The sequence below is a fragment of the Pseudophryne corroboree genome, chromosome 3 (assembly GCF_028390025.1).
Source record: "Pseudophryne corroboree isolate aPseCor3 chromosome 3, aPseCor3.hap2, whole genome shotgun sequence".
NCBI classification, from domain to species: domain Eukaryota; kingdom Metazoa; phylum Chordata; class Amphibia; order Anura; family Myobatrachidae; genus Pseudophryne; species Pseudophryne corroboree.
In genome coordinates, this window is record NC_086446.1 from 569,489,647 (window position 1) to 569,515,449 (window position 25,803).

Consider the following 25,803-nt stretch of genomic DNA (forward strand, 5'->3'; position numbering starts at 1 on the left):
GAGGCACTGGCACAATCACTCCAGTATCCAGGAGAGATTGTACAACCAAACGTAGAGTTTGTGCTTTTAACTGCTCCAAAGGAATAACCGTCAAGCAAAACTGGCGAGGGGGAAGTCTGCTTAAGGAGATCGTGTACCCCTGAGAGATTACTTCCTGCACCCAGGTGTCCGAAGTGGTCTTTAACCATACCTGTGCGAACTGCAGAAGTCGGCCTCCCACTCTGGGGTCCCCCAGGGGGATGCCCGCCCCGTCATGCAGCAGGCTTGTCTGGTTGGGAAGCAGGCTGACGGGCGGCCCAAGAACGTTTAGGTTTGGGCTTAGAGGATTTGGAAGAGTGAGAAGGATTAGTACTTGGGAGAAACGCAGTCTTGGCTGACGCCAAGTTGGTCACAATCTTGTTCAGATCCTCCCCAAAGAGTATATCTCCCTTAAAAGGGAGCACCTCCAAGGTCTTCTTAGAGTCCAGGTCCACCGACCAGGACCGTAACCACAGAATTCGGCGAGCTAGGATAGACGTAGTAGATACCTTAGCCGCCATAATGCCTGCATCAGAGGCCGCCTCCTGAATATAATGTGAGGCTGTGGTAATATATGACAGATATTGTCTGGCAGTGTCAGAAAAATTAAGAGATAGCTCTTTCTCAATAGCTTGAACCCATGCTTTAATGCCTTTTGCAGCCCAAGAGGCTGCCATAGTGGGTCTATGCACAGCACCTGTAAGGATGTAAATAGATTTCAAGCAACCTTCCACACGTTTATCCATCAGTTCCTTCAAAGAGGTGACAGTGGTGACAGGCAGAGTAGATGAAACCACAAGACGGGCAACATGTGAGTCCACTGGTGGCGGCAGAGCCGGATTAAGGGGGGGTTACAGGGGGTCAGTATCCCGGGCCCTCCTGTCTCCGGGGGCCCTCAGCTAGAGCTGATCTTACACACCTCATGTTGCTGCCGAGACTCACTCATAAGCAGCATCGCCCAGAACTGTTATGAGCCGGGAAGAGAGAGGCATCAGCCCACACTGGTGAGCGGCAGCATCAGCGCATGGAGCTGGAGAGAGCCGAGTGGCAGCAGCTGCGCATGGAGCCGGTAAGAGCTGAATGGCAGCAGCAGCAGCGCCTGGAGCCGGGGAGAGCCAAGCGGCAGCAGCAGCGCCTGGAGCCAGAGAGAGCTGAGTGGCAGCAGCAGCGCCTGGAGCCGGGAAGAGCCGAGTGGCAGCAGCACCCGAGCCGGAGGCATGATGCCCCCCTGTCTTAAGTACCCCTGGAGAAGACCAGGATTCTTGACGTGTGTCAATTAAACAGTCAGAATGTGGTAAAACTAATTTAGTAACCTTCTGACGTTTGAACTTATCAGGTTTCTTAGACATGTCAGGAGGGTCAATGTCATCATCAATCTGAAGAATCAGCTTGATCGCCTCCATTAGGTTAGGGACATCAACCTGTGTTGTAGAATCATCATCAGAAGCAGCAGTATCAGCATCTGATGGATCAGTATATTCCCCATCCTAATCAGAAGAATCATCCGAAATATTAGTAGATTTTGAGGAAAAATGGCCCGCTTAGATGACCCTTTGGTCCCAGTAGGGCGAGGGTTAGGTTTTTGTTTAACCAAGGACTGATTTAATTGCTGTAACAGGGTTGACAGAGTATCCGCCCATGGTGGATTAACTACATGGACAAAATGTGGCTGTAATGGCACAGGAGGTCCCACAGGGGACGTCAGACGTGTTACAAGCGTAGTCAGCATATTGGAAAATGCAGCCCAAGGTGGGTCTTGATGTGCCACAGGTGCTGCAGGCTGACTGGGGGGGGGGGGGGGGGGGGGGCACAACACCCACTACCTGAACCCTCAGAATAAATAATAAATAAATGAATCTTTTCCTCAGATAAATCCATGACGTCAGCACTGCATGATGCAGGAGCGTCTGTGGATTTCCCACCCTGTGTAGCAGACATTATTGAGAATGTAGCCGTAGGGCGTAACAGTACAATATAGCCAAACACAATACCTGACAAAAAACTCTGTGTTATGTGATAGCAAATTCACATCACAACAGAGGATTTAAGTGGTATCAAGTGACTGAAACACATAGTGAAAAATACTAAACAGTATATACTGTGGAACACTATATGGCATATGAGACCCTGAAACATTTAGATCCCTAGGGTACAAAATATAGTGATAGCAATATGTGTGATACACAGAAAAGAATTCACACAGCAGCAATAGGCACACACAGTCACAGGTACAATGCAGAAATTATTACATATAATCAATAAAACTGCACTGGACTAGTAATACTACATAAAGCTATGTATGTATACAGATATAACAATGCACAGTAAACTCTGGATGTATATCACAGAATACTTGTACTAAATATTCATATAGAGTGCACTTGTTCTTAACTAACGCTGTCTAAATGACATGTAGAATACTTTAGTGTCCTGTAAATGCACAGCGCTGATGAGACAGGCGGCTTTACAGAGGAGACAGCGCCCAGCAGTCCCAGGATCAACGCAGCTCTGTGAAATGGCGCCCAAACGCTGACAGGGAGTGAGGGAGAGAGATGCAGCTCCAAGGCAGGAACACCTGCTGTAAATGGTGCCTGGAGCTGGGGGAGGGGCTATAGGTCAGTACCTTATCCCCTTTGCTGGACTTCACCACCGGGTACTACGGAGAATATGTTAAACAGATTTTAGTAAATCCGACCTGTGCTCCCTGCCCTGGTGGATATAGTGGGGTCCCTGCACGGCCACAGTGTCCACGCCAGCTGCGCGGTCCATCTCCTGGGATTGCGACTGGATCGCGATTTCGGCGTGTCCCAGCTAGGGAACCCTCTTTCCTCCTCACTGAAGTGCGGCCACACGACCAGGAGAGCAGCAGCGGTGATGTGTGCCTTAAGGGAACCGGAGAGCCTCCGCTGCAAGTACCTGGCAACCAGGGCGTGGGAGTATGCAGTGCCGCTGAGGGAGGTGATAGAGCCGCAGCACACAATGTCAGACTGACATGCCTGTGCTGCAGCCCTTGAAGTCTTCTTTCTTCTTCAAAAAAGCTCTTTTCAGGGCTGCCTAGTGCAGCCCCACCTGTTAGCTGCCTGCACGGCAGGCACCAACTTACAAACTGAGCTCCAGTGCCTGGAGGCGGGGCTATAGAGGAGGCGATGCAGTGCATCCTGGGAACAGTCAAAGCTTTAGCCTGTTGGTGCCTCGGATGTGCTGCTGTCAGTGAGGCTGCGATGTGCTGCTGTCAGTGGGGCAGGGATGTGCTGCTGTCAGTGGGGCAGGGATGTGCTGCTGTCAGTGGGGCAGGGATGTGCTGCTGTCAGTGAGGCTGCGTTGTGCCGCTGTCAGTGAGGCTGCGATGTGCTGCTGTCAGTGGGGCAGGGATGTGCTGCTGTCAGTGGGGCAGGGATGTGCTGCTATCAGTGAGGCTGTGATGTGCTGCTGTCAGTGGGGCAGGAATGTGCTGCTGTCAGTGGGGTAGGGATGTGCTGCTGTCAGTGAGGCTGCGATGTGCCGCTGTCAGTGAGGCTGCGTTGTGCCGCTGTCAGTGAGGCAGGGATATGAGGCTGTCAGTGGGGCAGGGATGTGCTGATGTCAGTGGGGCAGGGATGTGCCGATGTCAGTGGGGCAGGGATGTGCTGCTGTCAGTGAGGTGGGGATGTGCTACTGTCAGTGGGGCAGGGATGTGCCGCTGTCAGTGATGCTGCGATGTGTCGCTGTCAGTGAGGCTGCGTTGTGCCGCTGTCAGTGAGGCTGCGATGTGCTGCTGTCAGTGGGGCTGGGATGTGCTGCTGTCAGTGGGGCAGGGATGTGCTGCTGTCAGTGAGGCTGCGATGTGCTGCTGTCAGTGTGGCTGCATTGTGCCGCTGTCAGTGAGGCTGCGATGTGCTGCTGTCAGTGGGGCAGGGATGTGCTGCTGTCAGTGGGGCAAGGATGTGCTGCAGTCAGTGAGGCTGCGATGTGCTGCTGTCAGTGGGGCAGGGATGTGCTGCTGTCAGTGGGGCAGGGATGTGCTGCTGTCAGTGGGGCAGGGATGTGCTGCTGTCAGTGAGGCTGCGTTGTGCCGCTGTCAGTGAGGCTGCGATGTGCTGCTGTCAGTGGGGCAGGGATGTGCTGCTGTCAGTGGGGCAGGGATGTGCTGCTATCAGTGAGGCTGCTATGTGCTGCTGTCAGTGGGGCAGGAATGTGCTGCTGTCAGTGGGGTAGGGATGTGCTGCTGTCAGTGAGGATGCGATGTGCCGCTGTCAGTGAGGCTGCGTTGTGCCGCTGTCAGTGAGGCAGGGATGTGAGGCTGTCAGTGGGGCAGGGATGTGCCGATGTCAGTGGGGCAGGGATGTGCCGATGTCAGTGGGGCAGGGATGTGCCGATGTCAGTGGGGCAGGGATGTGCTGCTTTCAGTGAGGCAGGGATGTGCCGCTGTCAGTGATGCAGGGATGTGCTGCTGTCAGTGAGGCAGGGATGTGCTGCTGTCAGTGATGCAGGGATGTGCTGCTGTCAGTGAGGCAGGGATGTGCTGCTGTCAGTGAGGCAGGATGTGCTGCTGTCAGTGAGGCAGGGATGCGCTGCTGTCAGTGAGGCAGGGATGTGCCGCTGTCCAAGGGCGTAGCTACCATAGGTGCAGGCAGTGCAGCTGCTATGGGTCCCAGAGCTGAGAATGTCCCACATTCTCTGTCACAGTTACATGTATTATATCCATTTTTCACCATTGAGTGATACATAGTGGCCCTTACAAACTTTTGCCTTGTGGCCTGCAATACATCCAGGTATGCCCCTGGACCTGCTCATTGTAGTGTGGTATAAAATGAACTGGAGGGAATTATGTCACATAATATGAACTGGGGCACTGTAATATGACACAATATGAAGTGGAGGCACTATAGTGTGGCATAATATGAACTGGGGCACTGTTATGTGGCACAATATGAAGTGAAGGTACTATAGTGTGGCATAATATGAAATGGGGGCACTGTAAAGTGCATAATAAGAACTGGGGAAACTATGTCAAAGAATAAACTAGGGCACTACTATGGTTCAAAAACTAAACTAGGGCACTAATATGGGGCACAAAATTAAACTTGCTGTGGAGAGGTGTCTCTCTAGAAGCAATGGGAAAGGGGCCCCTTCAAAATGTTGCTATGGGGCCCACAAAGTCCTGGCTATGCCCCTGCCAGTGAGGCAGGGATGTGCTGCTGTCAGTGAGGCAGGGATGTTCTGCTGTCAGTGGGGCAGGGATGTGCCGCTGTCAGTGATGATGCGATGTGCCGCTGTCAGTGAGGCTGCGTTGTGCCGCTGTCAGTGAGGCTGCGATGTGCTGCTGTCAGTGGGGCAGGGATGTGCCGCTGTCAGTGGGGCAGGGATGTGCTGATGTCAGTGAGGCTGCGATGTGCCGCTGTCAGTGAGGCAGGGATGTGCTGCTGTCAGTGATGCAGGGATGTGCTGCTGTCAGTGAGGCAGGTATGTGCTGCTGTCAGTGAGGCAGGGATGTGCTGCTGTCAGTGAGGCAGGGATGTGCTGCTGTCAGTGAGGCAGGGATGTGCTGCTGTCAGTGAGGCAGGGATGTGCTGGCGTCAGTGAGGCAGGGATGTAAGGCTGTCAGTGGGGCAGGGATGTGCCGATGTCAGTGGGGCAGGGATGTGCCGATGTCAGTGGGGCAGGGATGTGCCGATGTCAGTGGGGCAGGGATGAGCTGCTGTCAGTGAGGCAGGGATGTGCTGCTGTCAGTGAGGCAGGGATGTGAGGCTGTCAGTGGGGCAGGGATGTGCCGATGTCAGTGGGGCAGGGATGTTCCGATGTCAGTGGGGCAGGGATGTGCCGATGTCAGTGGGGCAGGGATGTGCTGCTGTCAGTGAGGCAGGGATGTGCTGCTGTCAGTGAGGCAGGGATGTGAGGCTGTCAGTGGGGCAGGGTTGTGCCAATGTCAGTGGGGCAGGGATGTGCCGATGTCAGTTGGGCAGTGATGTGCTGCTGTCAGTGATGCAGGATGTGCTGCTGTCATTGAGGCAGGGATGTGCTGCTGTCAGTGAGGCAGGGATGTGAGGCTGTCAGTGGGGCAGGGATGTGCCGATGTCAGTGGGGCAGGATGTGCTGCTGTCAGTGAGGCAGGGATGTGCTGCTGTCAGTGAGGCAGGGATGTGAGGCTGTCAGTGGGGCAGGGATGTGCCGATGTCAGTGGGGCAGGGATGTGCTGATGTCAGTGGGGCAGGGATGTGCCGATGTCAGTGGGGCAGGGATGTGCCGATGTCAGTGGGGCAGAGATGTGCTGCTGTCAGTGAGGCAGGGATGTGCTGCTGTCAGTGAAGCAGGGATGTGCCGATGTCAGTGGGGCAGGGTGCCGATGTCAGTGGGGCAGGGATGTGCCGATGTCAGTGGGGCAGGGATGTGCTGCTGTCAGTGAGGCAGGGATGTGAGGCTGTCAGTGGGGCAGGGATGTGCTGATGTCAGTGGGGCAGGGATGTGCCGATGTCAGTGGGGCAGGTATGTGCCAATGTCAGTGGGGCAGGGATGTGCCGATGTTAGTTGGGCAGTGATGTGCTGCTGTCAGTGATGCAGGGATGTCCTGCTGTCAGTAAGGCAAGGATGTGCCACTGTCAGTGAGGCAGGGATGTGCTGCTGTCAGTGGGGCAGGGATGTGCTGCTGTCAGTGAGGCAGGGATGTGCCGCTGTCAGTGAGGCAGGATGTGCTGCTGTCAGTAAAGCATGGATGTGCTGCTGTCAGTGATGCAGGGATGTGCTGCTGTCTGTGAGGCAGGGATGTGCTGCTGTCAGTGATGCAGGGATGTGCTGCTGTCAGTGAGGCAGGGATTTGCTGCTGTCAGTGAGGCAGGATGTGCTGCTGTCAGTGAGGCAGGGATGTGCTGCTGTCAGTGAGGCAGGGATGTGCCGCTGTTTAAGGGCGTAGCTACCAGAGGTGCAGGCAGTGCAGCTGCTATGGGGCCCAGAGCTGAGAATGTCCTACATACTCTGTCACAGTTACATGTATTATATAAATTTTTCACCATTGAGTGATACATATAGGTATATGCAATAGCGGGCGAATCGCGTCATTTAATCCGCCCCTGTATAATTCGCCCGCTATCGCCAGCCGCAGCCCTGTCGCCGGGACCCTGAATTCACCATATTCAATGTATAACTGATTCGACCCACCCCCAGGCGGATTACGGCCAATCGGCGAGTAGTGGGAGTACTGAATTCGCCTTCCCGCCGAAAGCAGCCCTTTATTAGGGCTTGTTTGCTGCGTGCTCTGCAGCCATTTTGTGAACCTGCAGAGAGGTGTGAGGAGGTGCAGAGCTAGCAATTTGGTTGTTTGCTGTGGATATCGTTTGGACACCCCAGCAGGCTTTATTCCAGGACAGTCAGGAGGATTCCTGTTACCCGGAGGAGAGCCATTTTAGGAGCTTTTACTACATTTGTAGGTAAGTACCACATGTGTGTCTGGTGTTGCATGTATGTGTTTGTGTAGTGGGGGTTGCCATGAGGTGTACATGGGGTGTTTGGGTATGTGTGCATGTGTGCAGGTATGTGTATAGCCCCTTGCTTGTGTTGCTGCATTTTTTGGGGGAGACTTGTGTTTTGGGGTAGTTTTTCACGTTTTTTTATTATTATTTAATTGACTTTTTTGGGTCTTCTATTAGCATTGGTGTACCTCCTGAGTGTGCTGGGATGCTTTCTGGTCATTTTGGGGTGATTTGGAGCAAGTTTGGTCGACAGCCTGGTCGACATGTGCTGTAGACTGTTTGGCAAACATGTTTTTTCCCTCCTAATTTTGCTGTGGTGTACCTCCTGAGTGTGCTGGGATGCTTTCTGGCCATTTTGGGGTGATTTGGAGCAAGTTTGGTCGACAGCCTGGTCGACATGTGCTGTAGACTGTTTGGCAAACATGTGTTTTCCCGCCTAATTTTGCTGTGGTGTACCTCCTGAGTGTGCTGGGATGCTTTCTGGCCATTTTGGGGTGATTTGGAGCAAGTTTGGTCGACAGCCTGGTCGACATGTGCTGTAGACTGTTTGGCAAACATGTGTTTTCCCACCTAATTTTGCTGTGGTGTACCTCCTGAGTGTGCTGGGATGCTTTCTGGTCATTTTGGGGTGATTTGGAGCAAGTTTGGTCGACAGCCTGGTCGACATGTGCTGTAGACTGTTTGGCAAACATGTGTTTTCCCGCCTAATTTTGCTGTGGTGTACCTCCTGAGTGTGCTGGGATGCTTTCTGGCCATTTTGGGGTGATTTGGAGCAAGTTTGGTCGACAGCCTGGTCGACATGTGCTGTAGACTGTTTGGCAAACATGTGTTTTCCCGCCTAATTTTGCTGTGGTGTACCTCCTGAGTGTGCTGGGATGCTTTCTGGCCATTTTGGGGTGATTTGGAGCAAGTTTGGTCGACAGCCTGGTCGACATGTGCTGTAGACTGTTTGGCAAACATGTTTTTTCCCTCCTAATTTTGCTGTGGTGTACCTCCTGAGTGTGCTGGGATGCTTTCTGGCCATTTTGGGGTGATTTGGAGCAAGTTTGGTCGACAGCCTGGTCGACATGTGCTGTAGACTGTTTGGCAAACATGTGTTTTCCCGCCTAATTTTGCTGTGGTGTACCTCCTGAGTGTGCTGGGATGCTTTCTGGTCATTTTGGGGTGATTTGGAGCAAGTTTGGTCGACAGCCTGGTCGACATGTGCTGTAGACTGTTTGGCAAACATGTGTTTTCCTGCCTAATTTTGCTGTGGTGTACCTCCTGAGTGTGCTGGGATGCTTTCTGGCCATTTTGGGGTGATTTGGAGCAAGTTTGGTCGACAGCCTGGTCGACATGTGCTGTAGACTGTTTGGCAAACATGTGTTTTCCCGCCTAATTTTGCTGTGGTGTTCCTCCTGAGTGTGCTGGGATGCTTTCTGGCCATTTTGGGGTGATTTGGAGCAAGTTTGGTCGACAGCCTGGTCGACCTGTGCTGTCGGCAGTTTGGCAAACATGTGTTTTCCCGCCTAATTTTGCTGTGGTGTTCCTCCTGAGTGTGCTGGGATGCTTTCTGGCCATTTTGGGGTGATTTGGAGCAAGTTTAGTCGACAGCCTGGTCGACCTGTGCTGTCGGCAGTTTGGCAAACATGTGTTTTCCCGCCTAATTTTGCTGTGGTGTTCCTCCTGAGTGTGCTGGGATGCTTTCTGGCCATTTTGGGGTGATTTGGAGCAAGTTTAGTCAACAGTGTGGGTCAGCCATTTTGTGTGGGTCAGCCATTTTGTGTGGGTCAGCCATTTTGTGTGGGTCAGCCATTTTGTGTGGGTCAGCCATTTATACATGTATGTATGTATGTATGTATGTATGTATTTTTATTTTTATTTTATTTTATTTTATAACAGAGATGTCAAAGGACAAGCAGACCCGATCCGCCCCTTCCCCCACCCCCTCGGATCTATCCCTTCATAGCAACGAGGAGTGGGAGCCAACCCAGGAGGCGGATACGACCGGCCAGGCATGTAGTGACCAGCCGCGGTCGTCAAGGGCCCATGAGAAGTCCAAGAAAAAGCCTAGTAGAAAGGTACTAACCACACCTGCAGACACAAATAGCATCAAACTTTCTTTACTGTAGTTTGCGCAATGCCATGCACACCTACTGGAATATGTGCGCAATGACAGGGATACTGACACTCACAGGTACATACCGATCTTATTATTAATTTTTTTTTTTTTTTTTTAATCCCTAAAGGCAAGAAGCCAGCCAGAGGAGCAGTCGGAGGAGGAAGCCTCTGGTGAAGATGCAGGACCTAAAAAGCCGCGTGGACCCAGATATACTGAGGCGGAAAACTGTACCCTAGTGGATTGCGTCGACAGGTCCTACGACGTTTTGTATGGACCAAGGGCACAGTCAACAGCAGCTAGGACAAAGCGAAGCATCTGGGAATCCATTGCGAGTCAAGTCACTGCAATATCTGGAAACCGCCGGAGCACCAGAAATTGCTTGAAGCGGTACAGTGATTGCCGCAGACAGACCAAGAAGAAGATGGGGATTCAGCGCCGACATGAGACAGCTACGGGAGGTGGCCCGGCTCTCAACCTGAAGTGGCTACCCTGGGAGGATGTTATTAGAAGGCGCATGAACCCTGCCATGGTCGAAGGAGTTCACGGAGGTGTGGACTCTAGCCGTCCTGCTGGCTTTCCCGAGGAGGAAGAACCGCCCAGAAGATGGAAGAAGGCGGGAGATAAGCCGTCCAAAAGGAGGTCTGATGGTAAGAATACATTCACATGAACTGTACTTCCCTTTAAAATTTTTGTATGTGCTAATGTGAGTTGTTGTTTTTTTTTCAGACAGGCCTGCCCAGAGGACATCACCTGCGCGCAGGACATCGCCAGCGCACGGACCATCACCTGTGCAGCAGGCATCGGCAGCAGCGCGCGGACCATCACCTGCGCCGCAAGCATCGGGAGCGCGCAGATCGTCACCTGTGCGCCACAGTTCGTCATCGCGCAGTTTGTCACCTGTGCACCAGACGACGTCAGCGCACAGACTATCACCTGTGCGCCAGACATCAGCGCACAGAACTTCACCTGTGCGCCAGACACCGTCGGCGACCACACCACAAGATGGGCGCCAAACATCAGCTCCTGCGCGCAGGCCATCACCAGATCGTCGTCTCTCCAGGAGCTCTGGGACTGTGACTGAAGAGCCTCAAGACACAACCCATGTGGACCCATCACCCGATCTGTTTGAGTCTACAGGGTTAACAGACGAAACTTTTCTTGGGTTTGAGGACAGCCGTGCAGACGTATCCAGCCAGACCCTTGAAAAGTCTTCCGAAACGAGGACAAGTGGAGCTCCTGGAGCAGCGGCATCACAGGATGGAGAAGGTTTGTATTTATTTTGTGGGAGGGGGGGTGGGCAGCAGTTGTGTAAATTTTATTAACTTTCCCCAAAAAATTATTTTGCAAACAGTGGTGCCACGGACCAGCAGCGGACTAGCTTCGGGGATTGGTTCCTACTTCAGGCCGGATCTCCTCCTACAGGAGTCGTCAGAGGATGACGAGGTGGAAGTGCAGGAGGCTCCAGTTACTACATCCCTGCGTGAGTAAATTGAATTGTGAGCCTTCAAAAAAATGTATGATGAATGTGTATAATATTGTCAAATTTTCTTTTCAGCTGCCCAAATCCAAGTTGTGGCAGACATCCAGGAAGGGCAGAATCCCTCAACTGTTCAGGGGGTTCACACCCTGGCATCAGAGATTGGGACACGCCAGGATACATACACAAATGTCGTGGGAAGCAGACTGGACAACATTGAGAGGACAATGGAGAAAATGGCAAACAGTCTGCTTGAACTGCAAAAGACTCTTTCCGACAGCACGGCCACAATACTACAGGTCAGAATGCAAGATCATAGGGAGAGTATGACCGTACTTAACATTCTGGCCGAATCCATGACCCGGCTCGTGGACAACACTGCATGTCTGGTATCAAGCAATCAAAACATGTCGGAGAGTCATCGACACTCCTCATCCAGCCAACAGGTCATCGCAACCACACTGCAGATGATCTATGATAAGCTCCCAGGAACAGCTAATCAACACGCTGGTGATCCACCATATCCGCCGTCGCAAGCCACAAGGACGCCTCGTACCCTTCCTCAAGTCCCATCCCAGTACAGACAGTCACAGATGTACCAGGGATATACAGGGATGTACCCCACCCCCCAGATGCCTCCACCACCGGCCACACAATCTTCAGCAGCATGGGCACAGAGGACCAGTCAACATACTCCCCAGCCTCCCAGGACATCCACGCCCTATCAGGGGGAAGAAGAGGATCCGGACAGACTTCCACCATAAACTAGAGATGAGCGCCTGAAATTTTTCGGGTTTTGTGTTTTGGTTTTGGGTTCGGTTCCGCGGCCGTGTTTTGGGTTCGACCGCGTTTTGGCAAAACCTCACCGAATTTTTTTTGTCGGATTCGGGTGTGTTTTGGATTCGGGTGTTTTTTTCAAAAAACCCTAAAAAACAGCTTAAATCATAGAATTTGGGGGTCATTTTGATCCCAAAGTATTATTAACCTGTCACGAACCGGTCTCTCACCTTTGCGGGTTCTGGGGTTCATCCGTTGCCAGTGCGGTTGCTCGCGGTGCTGTGCGCCCGTGTGGGGACACGGCGTGATCAATGGCACAGGTAATGCAGAGTCTGGGAACTGTGAGTGCGGGGACCAAATGGCCTAAGGCACTGCGGTGTGTCTGCTGTATAGGAGGTGGCCATGTTGGAGACCAAATAGCTAATACTGAGCACTTGTGAAAACACCTGTGGGCAGGTGTAAGCCAATCCCGTGCATGTGCTGCCTTTAAGTAGGCTGGGATTATGTCACTCTGGGCCAGTGCTTTGTTGTATCAAAGCTGTGCTCTAGCTCTGAACTCTCTCTGTGCATTCCTGTGTGATTCCCGTGGTCCAGATATCGCCTCCGTTCCCAGAGGTCCGTTTTGCAGCCTTCACTGCCAAAGATCTACCGGCTCTCCATTGTGCTATCAGTCAATTGCACACCTATTGGAAATACTTGGATTCCCAGTGTCCTGCATGAGGTTACCTTGTCTGTCTGCCTATCATACAAAGTCTGGAGGATTCCAATTCCCTCAGCTGTTCGTTTGTTCAACTCTGCATTTAACCCATTCATCACCTTGCCATCTACTACAGTTTCACAGTGATCTCCGGAACCCGCAAGTAACCCAATTCAGTACTTTTTCTATGTTGTCATTACAAGGATAATTCTTCACAGTCTCTCAGTTAACTCTTAAAACTCCATTGCAAATTCTTACAGTTAATTCTCCATGTCTGCATTAACCAGTTAAACACAATCTGCAGTTCAGCATCAAAGCCTGTTTATATTTGGACAATTCAACATTTATTCTTCAGCTTGTTTTTGCATATGTTTCCATGAACATTTCTTTTATTTATTTCTGAGTTTTCTCTTGCATATTATTTCTGTCATTCCTGCAATACTTCAGTATAATGATGATTAACAACTAGTCATTTAACTCCTTACTGAATTGTTACTTTAATAAATATATGAAACGGAACTTCCTTCGTCCTCCCTGCTTTCTTCATACCCCAGCACCTACACCTGTGGTTGGTTCCAGGTTAACGGATTCACAAAAACACCCGGACCTGACAGTAAGCACTGGCCACATGGATCCGTCAAGTGACCAATTCGCAGGAGGCGGTGCTACGTCAAATATCCTTTCCCGTCTGGAAAACCAGGAGTCTATACAGACACAAATAGTGCAGTTTATGCAAACTATGGCAGACCGTTTAGAGACTCTTCATACAGCAATTAAAACGTCTCAAGTCCAGATTCCAACTCCGGTTGTCCCAGTTACCACTACAGCTTCTCCTGTGATGCTGCCTACGTCCCGCTTGCAGTTACCCTCTCCGAGTAAGTTTGACGGAACTCCAAAACTTTGCAGGGGATTCCTGAATCAATGCGAGATCCAGTTCGAACTGATGTCCGCCAGTTTCCCATCAGCTCGTTCTAAGGTCGCATATATTATTGCCCTCCTCTCCGGTCAGGCTCTGGAGTGGGCATCACCATTATGGGAGAGAGGTGATCCTATCCTCTCTAATTACAAAGAGTTTGTATCTTCTTTCCGGAGAATCTTTGACGAACCCGGCAGGACCACCTCAGCATCTTTGGAGATTCTCCGTCTACGTCAAGGTTTACGTCCTGTCAATCAATATATTGTTCAGTTTCGCACGTTGTCTTCAGAGTTAAACTGGAATGAGGAGGCCCTGATCGCCGCGTTTTGGAATGGACTTTCTGAGAGAATCAAGGACGATTTAACTACCCGGGATGTGCCAACTAAACTGGATGAATTGATTTCTCTCTGTAACAAACTTGACCTACGCTACAGGGAGCGATGTTTAGAGAAATCCAGGGCAGAGCGATCCAGTCCACGTTATCATCCTAGGCCTCGACAAGATTCTTCATCACAGTCTCCGGTAACGACAGACGAACCTATGCAGATTGGGCGCTCTCGCCTCACAGAAGAGGAACGACTTCGTCGTCGACAGGGTAACCTCTGCATGTACTGTGGGTCCTCTGAACACTTAGTTAAATTCTGCAAACTCCGACCGGGAAACTCTCGCTCCTAGCTTATTCAAGAGAGGTTAAGCTAGGAGTTACTCTAGAATCACGTTCTGGGAAAGAGCCGACCTTGTCTATTCAATTAGAAGTTCCAAGTTCTACAGTGAAAGTTTCAGCTCTCCTAGATTCTGGGGCAGCCGAGAACTTCATCTCCTCAGCCTTTGTCATGCGGTCTAAAGTTCAAACCATGCCTCTGGAAGCAGCAGTTGCCGTTACAGCAGTGGATGGAAGTCGAATTCCAGATGGTATAATTACTCATCGAACCGTATGTCTCAAGATGAAAGTTGGTGCGCTCCATTCCGAATACCTCTCCTTCTACGTGATTCCCAAAGCCTCTCAAGATGTGATACTTGGTTTACCTTGGCTGCAGAAACATAACCCTCAACTTAATTGGCAAACCATGGAAGTCCTTTCATGGGGTAAATCTTGTACCAAGGACTGTTTAGCCTCAATTGTACCTCTCCGGTCAATCAGCCTTCCCGACCTACCTCCGGTGTATCAATCCTTTGCGGATGTTTTCAGTAAACAAGCAGCAGACTCTCTACCTCCTCATCGCGAATGGGACTGCCCAATTGTCCTGGTTCCGGGTAAAACACCTCCTAGGGGACGAATTTATCCGCTATCCATCCCAGAGACGCAAGCTATGTCTGATTATATACAAGAAAATCTAACCAAAGGATTTATCAGACCATCTTCTTCACCTGCAGGAGCCGGATTCTTTTTCGTTAAGAAGAAGGACGGTGGGTTACGACCATGCATAGATTACCGTGGACTCAATGAGATCACTGTGAAAAACAAGTATCCATTACCCTTAATTCCAGAATTATTTGACCGGGTAAAAGGAGCTACTGTGTTTACAAAACTGGATCTCCGAGGGGCCTACAATTTAATCCGCATCCGAGAAGGGGACGAGTGGAAGACTGCTTTTAATACCCGGGATGGGCATTACGAATACCTTGTAATGCCTTTCGGTCTTTGTAATGCACCTGCAGTTTTTCAAAGCTATGTGAATGAACTTTTTCGTGATCTTCTCTACAAGTGTCTAGTAGTGTACCTGGATGATATCCTAATATTCTCTAGGGATATAAAGTCTCACCGTCACCAAGTTAAAGAGGTACTGACACGTCTGAGGAAAAATCAACTTTATTGTAAGTTAGAGAAGTGCACTTTTGAAGTATCTTCCATACCGTTCCTTGGTTACATCATTTCTGGATCAGAGCTATGTATGGATCCCGGTAAGGTACAAGCTATCCGAGATTAGTCCACTCCTACAACTCTCAAGGGGATTCAGCGATTTCTCGGCTTTGCTAATTTCTATAGGAGATTCATTAAGAATTATTCTACGTTAGCTGCTCCCATCACAGCCCTAACTCGTAAGGGAGCAAATCCTACGAACTGGTCTTCAGAAGCAATCAAAGCCTTCTCTGATTTAAAGCAAGCCTTTGTGTCAGCCCCCATTCTTCGACAGCCTGATCTGAATCATCCCTTTCTACTAGAGGTGGATGCATCTACAGAAGCAGTAGGAGCTGTGTTGTCACAAGTCTTTGAAGATAAAAAGGTCCATCCCTGCGGATATTTCTCCCGTAAGTTCCTCCCGGCAGAACGTAATTATGCAATCGGTGAGCAAGAGTTACTTGCCATCAAGTTGGCATTTGAGGAGTGGAGATACCTTCTAGAAGGAGCTCAACATCGCATTACAGTTTATACTGATCATAAGAATCTTCTGTATCTGCAGTCAGCTCAGTGTTTGAATCCACGACAAGCTCGATGGGCGCTTTTCTTCTCACGATTTGATTTCAAACTCACCTATCGTCCAGGGTCTCAGAACAAAAAGGCAGATGCCCTTTCCCGGTCCTTTGCTTCTTCTGAATTAAATGATGCTACCACGAATCAAGCCATTGTGAATCCTAGGTCCTTTTTAATGACTCGAACCTCTCCAGTTCCTCCGCCTGGCAAGACCTTTGTCGCCACAAGTCTTCGAAAACGGCTGCTTACCTGGGCTCACTCCTCTTCCTTCATGGGTCATCCTGGGGTTCTAAAGACTCTCAAGTTTGTTCAACAGTCTTATTGGTGGCCACGTCTCAAAGCCGATGTCCAAGAGTTTATAGCAGCATGTCCTAAATGTGCCCAACATAAGAGTCCAAGAAGTTCTCCACCAGGTTTGTTACATCCACTATCCATACCCAAACAACCATGGACTCATATCTCAATGGATTTCGTGACCGATCTACCTCCATCAAAAGGGCGAAATACCATTTGGGTGATAGTGGATCGATTCTCGAAAATGGCACATTTCATTCCATTAACTGGGTTACCATCAGCCCCTTTACTAGCCAGATTGTTCATCTCTGAAATCTTCAAGTTGCATGGCCTTCCTCGAGAAATTGTTTCTGATCGGGGAACACAGTTTGTGGCCAAGTTTTGGAGGTCGCTTTGTTCATCTTTAAATGTCAAGTTGAACTTTTCTTCTGCATATCATCCTCAGACAGATGGACAAACTGAGAGAGTCAACCAAGACCTTGAAACATTTCTCCGGCTATATATATCGTCCTCACAGGATGACTGGGTTGACTACCTTCCATTGGCAGAATTTGCTCATAATAATCTCTTCCATTCATCTTCAGAATCTACGCCCTTTTATATTAACTTCGGCTTTCATCCTCGTGTGCCAGAGTTTCATCCATTGCCAGCCCTAGAGGTCCCAGCGGCAGATCAAGAGCTTCAACGTCTATCTAGCATCTGGAGTTGTGTACGTAAGTCCTTGGTCAAAACTTCCGCTCGTTATAAATCTTTTGCAGATAGAAAACGTAAAGCTGTACCGAATTACAAAGTGGGAGACCAAGTTTGGATTTCTACGCGCAATCTCAAGTTCAAAGTTCCTTCTAAGAAATTTGCTCCCAGGTTTATTGGTCCATTTCCCATTGTAAAGGTACTCAACCCTGTGTCATACAAAGTCAAGCTGCCACCGTCTTTGAGAATTCCTAACGCCTTTCATACATCTTTACTGAAGCCTTTGATTCTCAATAAGTTCCGTACTACCCAGTCCAAATCTCCTAAAGTTCACTCTTTGCAGAATGAGGAATTTGAAGTTAAAGAGATTGTGGACTCACGTTCCCGATATGGACGTTTACAGTTTCTGGTCGACTGGAAGGGTTACGGCCCGGAGGAGAGATCCTGGGTTTTCTCTGAAGATGTTCATGCTCCAAGACTGGTACAGAAATACTTCTCCAAAAATCCTGACAAGGTTCAAAGGTGTTCGGAGACCACCCGTAGAAGAGGGGGTACTGTCACGAACCGGTCTCTCACCTTTGCGGGTTCTGGGGTTCATCCGTTGCCAGTGCGGTTGCTCGCGGTGCTGTGCGCCCGTGTGGGGACACGGCGTGATCAATGGCACAGGTAATGCAGAGTCTGGGAACTGTGAGTGCGGGGACCAAATGGCCTAAGGCACTGCGGTGTGTCTGCTGTATAGGAGGTGGCCATGTTGGAGACCAAATAGCTAATACTGAGCACTTGTGAAAACACCTGTGGGCAGGTGTAAGCCAATCCCGTGCATGTGCTGCCTTTAAGTAGGCTGGGATTATGTCACTCTGGGCCAGTGCTTTGTTGTATCAAAGCTGTGCTCTAGCTCTGAACTCTCTCTGTGCATTCCTGTGTGATTCCCGTGGTCCAGATATCGCCTCCGTTCCCAGAGGTCCGTTTTGCAGCCTTCACTGCCAAAGATCTACCGGCTCTCCATTGTGCTATCAGTCAATTGCACACCTATTGGAAATACTTGGATTCCCAGTGTCCTGCATGAGGTTACCTTGTCTGTCTGCCTATCATACAAAGTCTGGAGGATTCCAATTCCCTCAGCTGTTCGTTTGTTCAACTCTGCATTTAACCCATTCATCACCTTGCCATCTACTACAGTTTCACAGTGATCTCCGGAACCCGCAAGTAACCCAATTCAGTACTTTTTCTATGTTGTCATTACAAGGATAATTCTTCACAGTCTCTCAGTTAACTCTTAAAACTCCATTGCAAATTCTTACAGTTAATTCTCCATGTCTGCATTAACCAGTTAAACACAATCTGCAGTTCAGCATCAAAGCCTGTTTATATTTGGACAATTCAACATTTATTCTTCAGCTTGTTTTTGCATATGTTTCCATGAACATTTCTTTTATTTATTTCTGAGTTTTCTCTTGCATATTATTTCTGTCATTCCTGCAATACTTCAGTATAATGATGATTAACAACTAGTCATTTAACTCCTTACTGAATTGTTACTTTAATAAATATATGAAACGGAACTTCCTTCGTCCTCCCTGCTTTCTTCATACCCCAGCACCTACACCTGTGGTTGGTTCCAGGTTAACGGATTCACAAAAACACCCGGACCTGACATAACCTCAAAAACCATAATTTCCACTCATTTTCAGTCTATTCTGAATACCTCACACCTCACAATATTATTTTTAGTCCTAAAATTTGCACCGAGGTCGCTGTGTGAGTAAGATAAGCGACCCTAGTGGCCGACACAAACACCGGGCCCATCTAGGAGTGGCACTGCAGTGTCACGCAGGATGTCCCTTCCAAAAAACCCTCCCCAAACAGCACATGACGCAAAGAAAAAAAGAGGCGCAATGAGGTAGCTGTGTGAGCAAGATTAGCGACCCTAGTGGCCGACACAAACACCGGGCCCATCTAGGAGTGGCACTGCAGTGTCACGCAGGATGTCCCTTCCAAAAAACCCTCCCCAAACAGCACATGACGCAAAGAAAAAAAGAGGCGCAATGAGGTAGCTGTGTGAGCAAGATTAGCGACCCTAGTGGCCGACACAAACACCGGGCCCATCTAGGAGTGGCACTGCAGTGTCACGCAGGATGGCCCTTCCAAAAAACCCTCCCCAAACAGCACATGACGCAAAGAAAAAAAGAGGCGCAATGAGGTAGCTGTGTGAGTAAGATTAGCGACCCTAGTGGCCGACACAAACACCGGGCCCATCTAGGAGTGGCACTGCAGTGTCACGCAGGATGTCCCTTCCAAAAAACCCTCCCCAAACAGCACATGACGCAAAGAAAAAAAGAGGCGCAATGAGGTAGCTGTGTGAGTAAGATTAGCGACCCTAGTGGCCGACACAAACACCGGGCCCATCTAGGAGTGGCACTGCAGTGTCACGCAGGATGTCCCTTCCAAAAAACCCTCCCCAAACAGCACATGACGCAAAGAAAAAAAGAGGCGCAATGAGGTAGCTGACTGTGTGAGTAAGATTAGCGACCCTAGTGGCCGACACAAACACCGGGCCCATCTAGGAGTGGCACTGCAGTGTCACGCAGGATGTCCCTTCCAAAAAACCCTCCCCAATCAGCACATGATGCAAAGAAAAAGAAAAGAAAAAAGAGGTGCAAGATGGAATTGTCCTTGGGCCCTCCCACCCACCCTTATGTTGTATAAACAAAACAGGACATGCACACTTTAACCAACCCATCATTTCAGTGACAGGGTCTGCCACACGACTGTGACTGATATGACGGGTTGGTTTGGACCCCCCCCAAAAAAGAAGCAATTAATCTCTCCTTGCACAAACTGGCTCTACAGAGGCAAGATGTCCACCTCATCTTCACCCTCCGATATATCACCGTGTACATCCCCCTCCTCACAGATTATCAATTCGTCCCCACTGGAATCCACCATCTCAGCTCCCTGTGTACTTTGTGGAGGCAATTGCTGCTGGTCAATGTCTCCGCGGAGGAATTGATTATAATTCATTTTAATGAACATCATCTTCTCCACATTTTCTGGATGTAACCTCGTACGCCGATTGCTGACAAGGTGAGCGGCGGCACTAAACACTCTTTCGGAGTACACACTTGTGGGAGGGCAACTTAGGTAGAATAAAGCCAGTTTGTGCAAGGGCCTCCAAATTGCCTCTTTTTCCTGCCAGTATAAGTACGGACTGTGTGACGTGCCTACTTGGATGCGGTCACTCATATAATCCTCCACCATTCTATCAATGTTGAGAGAATCATATGCAGTGACAGTAGACGACATGTCCGTAATCGTTGTCAGGTCCTTCAGTCCGGACCAGATGTCAGCATCAGCAGTCGCTCCAGACTGCCCTGCATCACCGCCAGCGGGTGGGCTCGGAATTCTGAGCCTTTTCCTCGCACCCCCAGTTGCGGGAGAATGTGAAGGAGGAGATGTTGACAGGTCGCGTTCCGCTTGACTTGACAATTTTGTCACCAGCAGGTCTTTCAACCCCAGCAGACTTGTGTCTGCCGGAAAGAGAGATCCAAGGTAGGCTTTAAATCTAGGATCGAGCACGGTGGCCAAAATGTAGTGCTCTGATTTCAACAGATTGACCACCCGTGAATCCTTGTTAAGCGAATTAAGGGCTGCATCCACAAGTCCCACATGCCTAGCGGAATCGCTCCCTTTTAGCTCCTTCTTCAATGCCTCCAGCTTCTTCTGCAAAAGCCTGATGAGGGGAATGACCTGACTCAGGCTGGCAGTGTCTGAACTGACTTCACGTGTGGCAAGTTCAAAGGGCATCAGAACCTTGCACAACGTTGAAATCATTCTCCACTGCACTTGAGACAGGTGCATTCCACCTCCTATATCGTGCTCAATTGTATAGGCTTGAATGGCCTTTTGCTGCTCCTCCAACCTCTGAAGCATATAGAGGGTTGAATTCCACCTCGTTACCACTTCTTGCTTCAGATGATGGCAGGGCAGGTTCAGTAGTTTTTGGTGGTGCTCCAGTCTTCTGTACGTGGTGCCTGTACGCCGAAAGTGTCCCGCAATTTTTCTGGCCACCGACAGCATCTCTTGCACGCCCCTGTCGTTTTTTAAAAAATTCTGCACCACCAAATTCAAGGTATGTGCAAAACATGGGACGTGCTGGAATTTGCCCATATTTAATGCACACACAATATTGCTGGCGTTGTCCGATGCCACAAATCCACAGGAGAGTCCAATTGGGGTAAGCCATTCCGCGATGATCTTCCTCAGTTGCCGTAAGAGGTTTTCAGCTGTGTGCGTATTCTGGAAAGCGGTGATACAAAGCGTAGCCTGCCTAGGAAAGAGTTGGCGTTTGCGAGATGCTGCTACTGGTGCCGCCGCTGCTGTTCTTGCGGCGGGAGTCCATACATCTACCCAGTGGGCTGTCACAGTCATATAGTCCTGACCCTGCCCTGCTCCACTTGTCCACATGTCCGTGGTTAAGTGGACATTGGGTACAACTGCATTTTTTAGGACACTGGTGAGTCTTTTTCTGACGTCCGTGTACATTCTCGGTATCGCCTGCCTAGAGAAGTGGAACCTAGATGGTATTTGGTAACGGGGGCACACTGCCTCAATAAATTGTCTAGTTCCCTGTGAACTAACGGCGGATACCGGACGCACGTCTAACACCAACATAGTTGTCAAGGCCTCAGTTATCCGCTTTGCAGTAGGATGACTGCTGTGATATTTCATCTTCCTCGCAAAGGACTGTTGAACAGTCAATTGCTTACTGGAAGTAGTACAAGTGGGCTTACGACTTCCCCTCTGGGATGACCATCGACTCCCAGCGGCAACAACAGCAGCGCCAGCAGCAGTAGGCGTTACACGCAAGGATGCATCGGAGGAATCCCAGGCAGGAGAGGACTCGTCAGAATTGCCAGTGACATGGCCTGCAGGACTATTGGCATTCCTGGGGAAGGAGGAAATTGACACTGAGGGAGTTGGTGGGGTGGTTTGCGTGAGCTTGGTTACAAGAGGAAGGGATTTACTGGTCAGTGGACTGCTTCCGCTGTCACCCAAAGTTTTTGAACTTGTCACTGACTTATTATGAATGCGCTGCAGGTGACGTATAAGGGAGGATGTTCCGAGGTGGTTAACGTCCTTACCCCTACTTATTACAGCTTGACAAAGGGAACACACGGCTTGACACCTGTTGTCCGCATTTCTGGTGAAATACCTCCACACCGAAGAGCTGATTTTTTTGGTATTTTCACCTGGCATGTCAACGGCCATATTCCTCCCACGGACAACAGGTGTCTCCCCGGGTGCCTGACTTAAACAAACCACCTCACCATCAGAATCCTCCTGGTCAATTTCCTCCCCAGCGCCAGCAACACCCATATCCTCCTCATCCTGGTGTACTTCAACACTGACATCTTCAATCTGACTATCAGGAACTGGACTGCGGGTGCTCCTTACAGCACTTGCAGGGGGCGTGCAAATGGTGGAAGGCGCATGCTCTTCACGTCCAGTGTTGGGAAGGTCAGGCATCGCAACCGACACAATTGGACTCTCCTTGTGGATTTGGGATTTCGAAGAATGCACAGTTCTTTGCTGTGCTGCTTTTGCCAGCTTGAGTCTTTTCATTTTTCTAGCGAGAGGCTGAGTGCTTCCATCCTCATGTGAAGCTGAACCACTAGCCATGAACATAGGCCAGGGCCTCAGCCGTTCCTTGCCACTCCGTGTGGTAAATGGCATATTGGCAAGTTTACGCTTCTCCTCCGACAATTTTATTTTAGGTTTTGGAGTCCTTTTTTTACTGATATTTGGTGTTTTGGATTTGACATGCTCTGTACTATGACATTGGGCATCGGCCTTGGCAGACGACGTTGCTGGCATTTCATCGTCTCGGCCATGACTAGTGGCAGCAGCTTCAGCACGAGGTGGAAGTGGATCTTGATCTTTCCCTAATTTTGGAACCTCAACATTTTTGTTCTCCATATTTTAATAGGCACAACTAAAAGGCACCTCAGGTAAACAATGGAGATGGATGGATTGGATACTAGTATACAATTATGGACGGGCTGCCGAGTGCCGACACAGAGGTAGCCACAGCCGTGAACTACCGCACTGTACTGTGTCTGCTGCTAATATATAGACTGGTTGATAAAGAGATAGTATACTCGTAACTAGTATGTATGTATAAAGAAAGAAAAAAAAACCACGGTTAGGTGGTATATACAATTATGGACGGGCTGCCGAGTGCCGACACAGAGGTAGCCACAGCCGTGAACTACCGCACTGTACTGTGTCTGCTGCTAATATATAGACTGGTTGATAAAGAGATAGTATACTCGTAACTAGTATGTATGTATAAAGAAAGAAAAAAAAACCACTGTTAGGTGGTATATACAATTATGGACGGGCTGCCGAGTGCCGACACAGAGGTAGCCACAGCCGTGAACTACCGCACTGTACTGTGTCTGCTGCTAATATAGACTGGTTGATAAAGAGATAGTATACTCGTAACTAGTATGTATGTATAAAGAAAGAAAAAAAAACCACGGTTAGGTGGTATATACAATTATGGACGGGCTGCCGAGTGCCGACACAGAGGTAGCCACAGCCGTGAACTACCGCACTGTACTGTGTCTGCTGCTAATATATAGACTGGTTGATAAAGAGATAGTATACTCGTAACTAGTATGTATGTATAAAGAAAGAAAAAAAAACCACGGTTAGGTGGTATATACAATTATGGACGGGCTGCCGAGTGCCGACACAGAGGTAGCCACAGCCGTGAACTACCGCACTGTACTGTGTCTGCTGCTAATATATAGACTGGTTGATAAAGAGATAGTATACTCGTAACTAGTATGTATGTATAAAGAAAGAAAAAAAAACCACGGTTAGGTGGTATATACAATTATGGACGGGCTGCCGAGTGCCGACACAGAGGTAGCCACAGCCGTGAACTACCGCACTATACTGTGTCTGCTGCTAATATAGACTGGTTGATAAAGAGATAGTATACTCGTAACTAGTATGTATGTATAAAGAAAGAAAAAAAAACCACGGTTAGGTGGTATATACAATTATGGACGGGCTGCCGAGTGCCGACACAGAGGTAGCCACAGCCGTGAACTACCGCACTGTACTGTGTCTGCTGCTAATATATAGACTGGTTGATAAAGAGATAGTATACTCGTAACTAGTATGTATGTATAAAGAAAGAAAAAAAAACCACGGTTAGGTGGTATATACAATTATGGACGGGCTGCCGAGTGCCGACACAGAGGTAGCCACAGCCGTGAACTACCGCACTGTACTGTGTCTGCTGCTAATATATAGACTGGTTGATAAAGAGATAGTATACTCGTAACTAGTATGTATGTATAAAGAAAGAAAAAAAAAACACGGTTAGGTGGTATATACAATTATGGACGGGCTGCCGAGTGCCGACACAGAGGTAGCCACAGCCGTGAACTACCGCACTGTACTGTGTCTGCTGCTAATATAGACTGGTTGATAAAGAGATAGTATACTCGTAACTAGTATGTATGTATAAAGAAAGAAAAAAAAACCACGGTTAGGTGGTATATACAATTATGGACGGGCTGCCGAGTGCCGACACAGAGGTAGCCACAGCCGTGAACTACCGCACTGTACTGTGTCTGCTGCTAATATATAGACTGGTTGATAAAGAGATAGTATACTCGTAACTAGTATGTATGTATAAAGAAAGAAAAAAAAACCACGGTTAGGTGGTATATACAATTATGGACGGGCTGCCGAGTGCCGACACAGAGGTAGCCACAGCCGTGAACTACCGCACTGTACTGTGTCTGCTGCTAATATATAGACTGGTTGATAAAGAGATAGTATACTCGTAACTAGTATGTATGTATAAAGAAAGAAAAAAAAACCACGGTTAGGTGGTATATACAATTATGGACGGGCTGCCGAGTGCCGACACAGAGGTAGCCACAGCCGTGAACTACCGCACTGTACTGTGTCTGCTGCTAATATAGACTGGTTGATAAAGAGATGGTATACTCGTAACTAGTATGTATGTATAAAGAAAGAAAAAAAAACCACGGTTAGGTGGTATATACAATTATGGACGGGCTGCCGAGTGCCGACACAGAGGTAGCCACAGCCGTGAACTACCGCACTGTACTGTGTCTGCTGCTAATATATAGACTGGTTGATAAAGAGATAGTATACTCGTAACTAGTATGTATGTATAAAGAAAGAAAAAAAAACCACGGTTAGGTGGTATATACAATTATGGACGGGCTGCCGAGTGCCGACACAGAGGTAGCCACAGCCGTGAACTACCGCACTGTACTGTGTCTGCTGCTAATATAGACTGGTTGATAAAGAGATAGTATACTCGTAACTAGTATGTATGTATAAAGAAAGAAAAAAAAACCACGGTTAGGTGGTATATACAATTATGGACGGGCTGCCGAGTGCCGACACAGAGGTAGCCACAGCCGTGAACTACCGCACTGTACTGTGTCTGCTGCTAATATATAGACTGGTTGATAAAGAGATAGTATACTCGTAACTAGTATGTATGTATAAAGAAAGAAAAAAAAAACACGGTTAGGTGGTATATACAATTATGGACGGGCTGCCGAGTGCCGACACAGAGGTAGCCACAGCCGTGAACTACCGCACTGTACTGTGTCTGCTGCTAATATATAGACTGGTTGATAAAGAGATAGTATACTCGTAACTAGTATGTATGTATAAAGAAAGAAAAAAAAACCACGGTTAGGTGGTATATACAATTATGGACGGGCTGCCGAGTGCCGACACAGAGGTAGCCACAGCCGTGAACTACCGCACTGTACTGTGTCTGCTGCTAATATAGACTGGTTGATAAAGAGATAGTATACTACTAATATTATATATACTGGTGGTCAGGTCACTGGTCACTAGTCACACTGGCAGTGGCACTCCTGCAGCAAAAGTGTGCACTGTTTAATTTTAAT

The 25,803-nt window shown here is 49.0% G+C and overlaps 1 long non-coding RNA gene across 1 annotated transcript; it reads left to right on the forward strand.

Annotated features, from left to right (window-relative positions):
- The first annotated feature begins 7,223 nt into the window (after positions 1-7,223).
- Positions 7,224-9,758, forward strand: LOC135058026 (uncharacterized). Its single transcript, XR_010244542.1, has 3 exons — positions 7,224-7,418; positions 9,342-9,520; positions 9,689-9,758. It is a non-coding gene; the product is annotated as an uncharacterized LOC135058026 (long non-coding RNA).
- Positions 9,759-25,803: the final 16,045 nt, after the last annotated feature.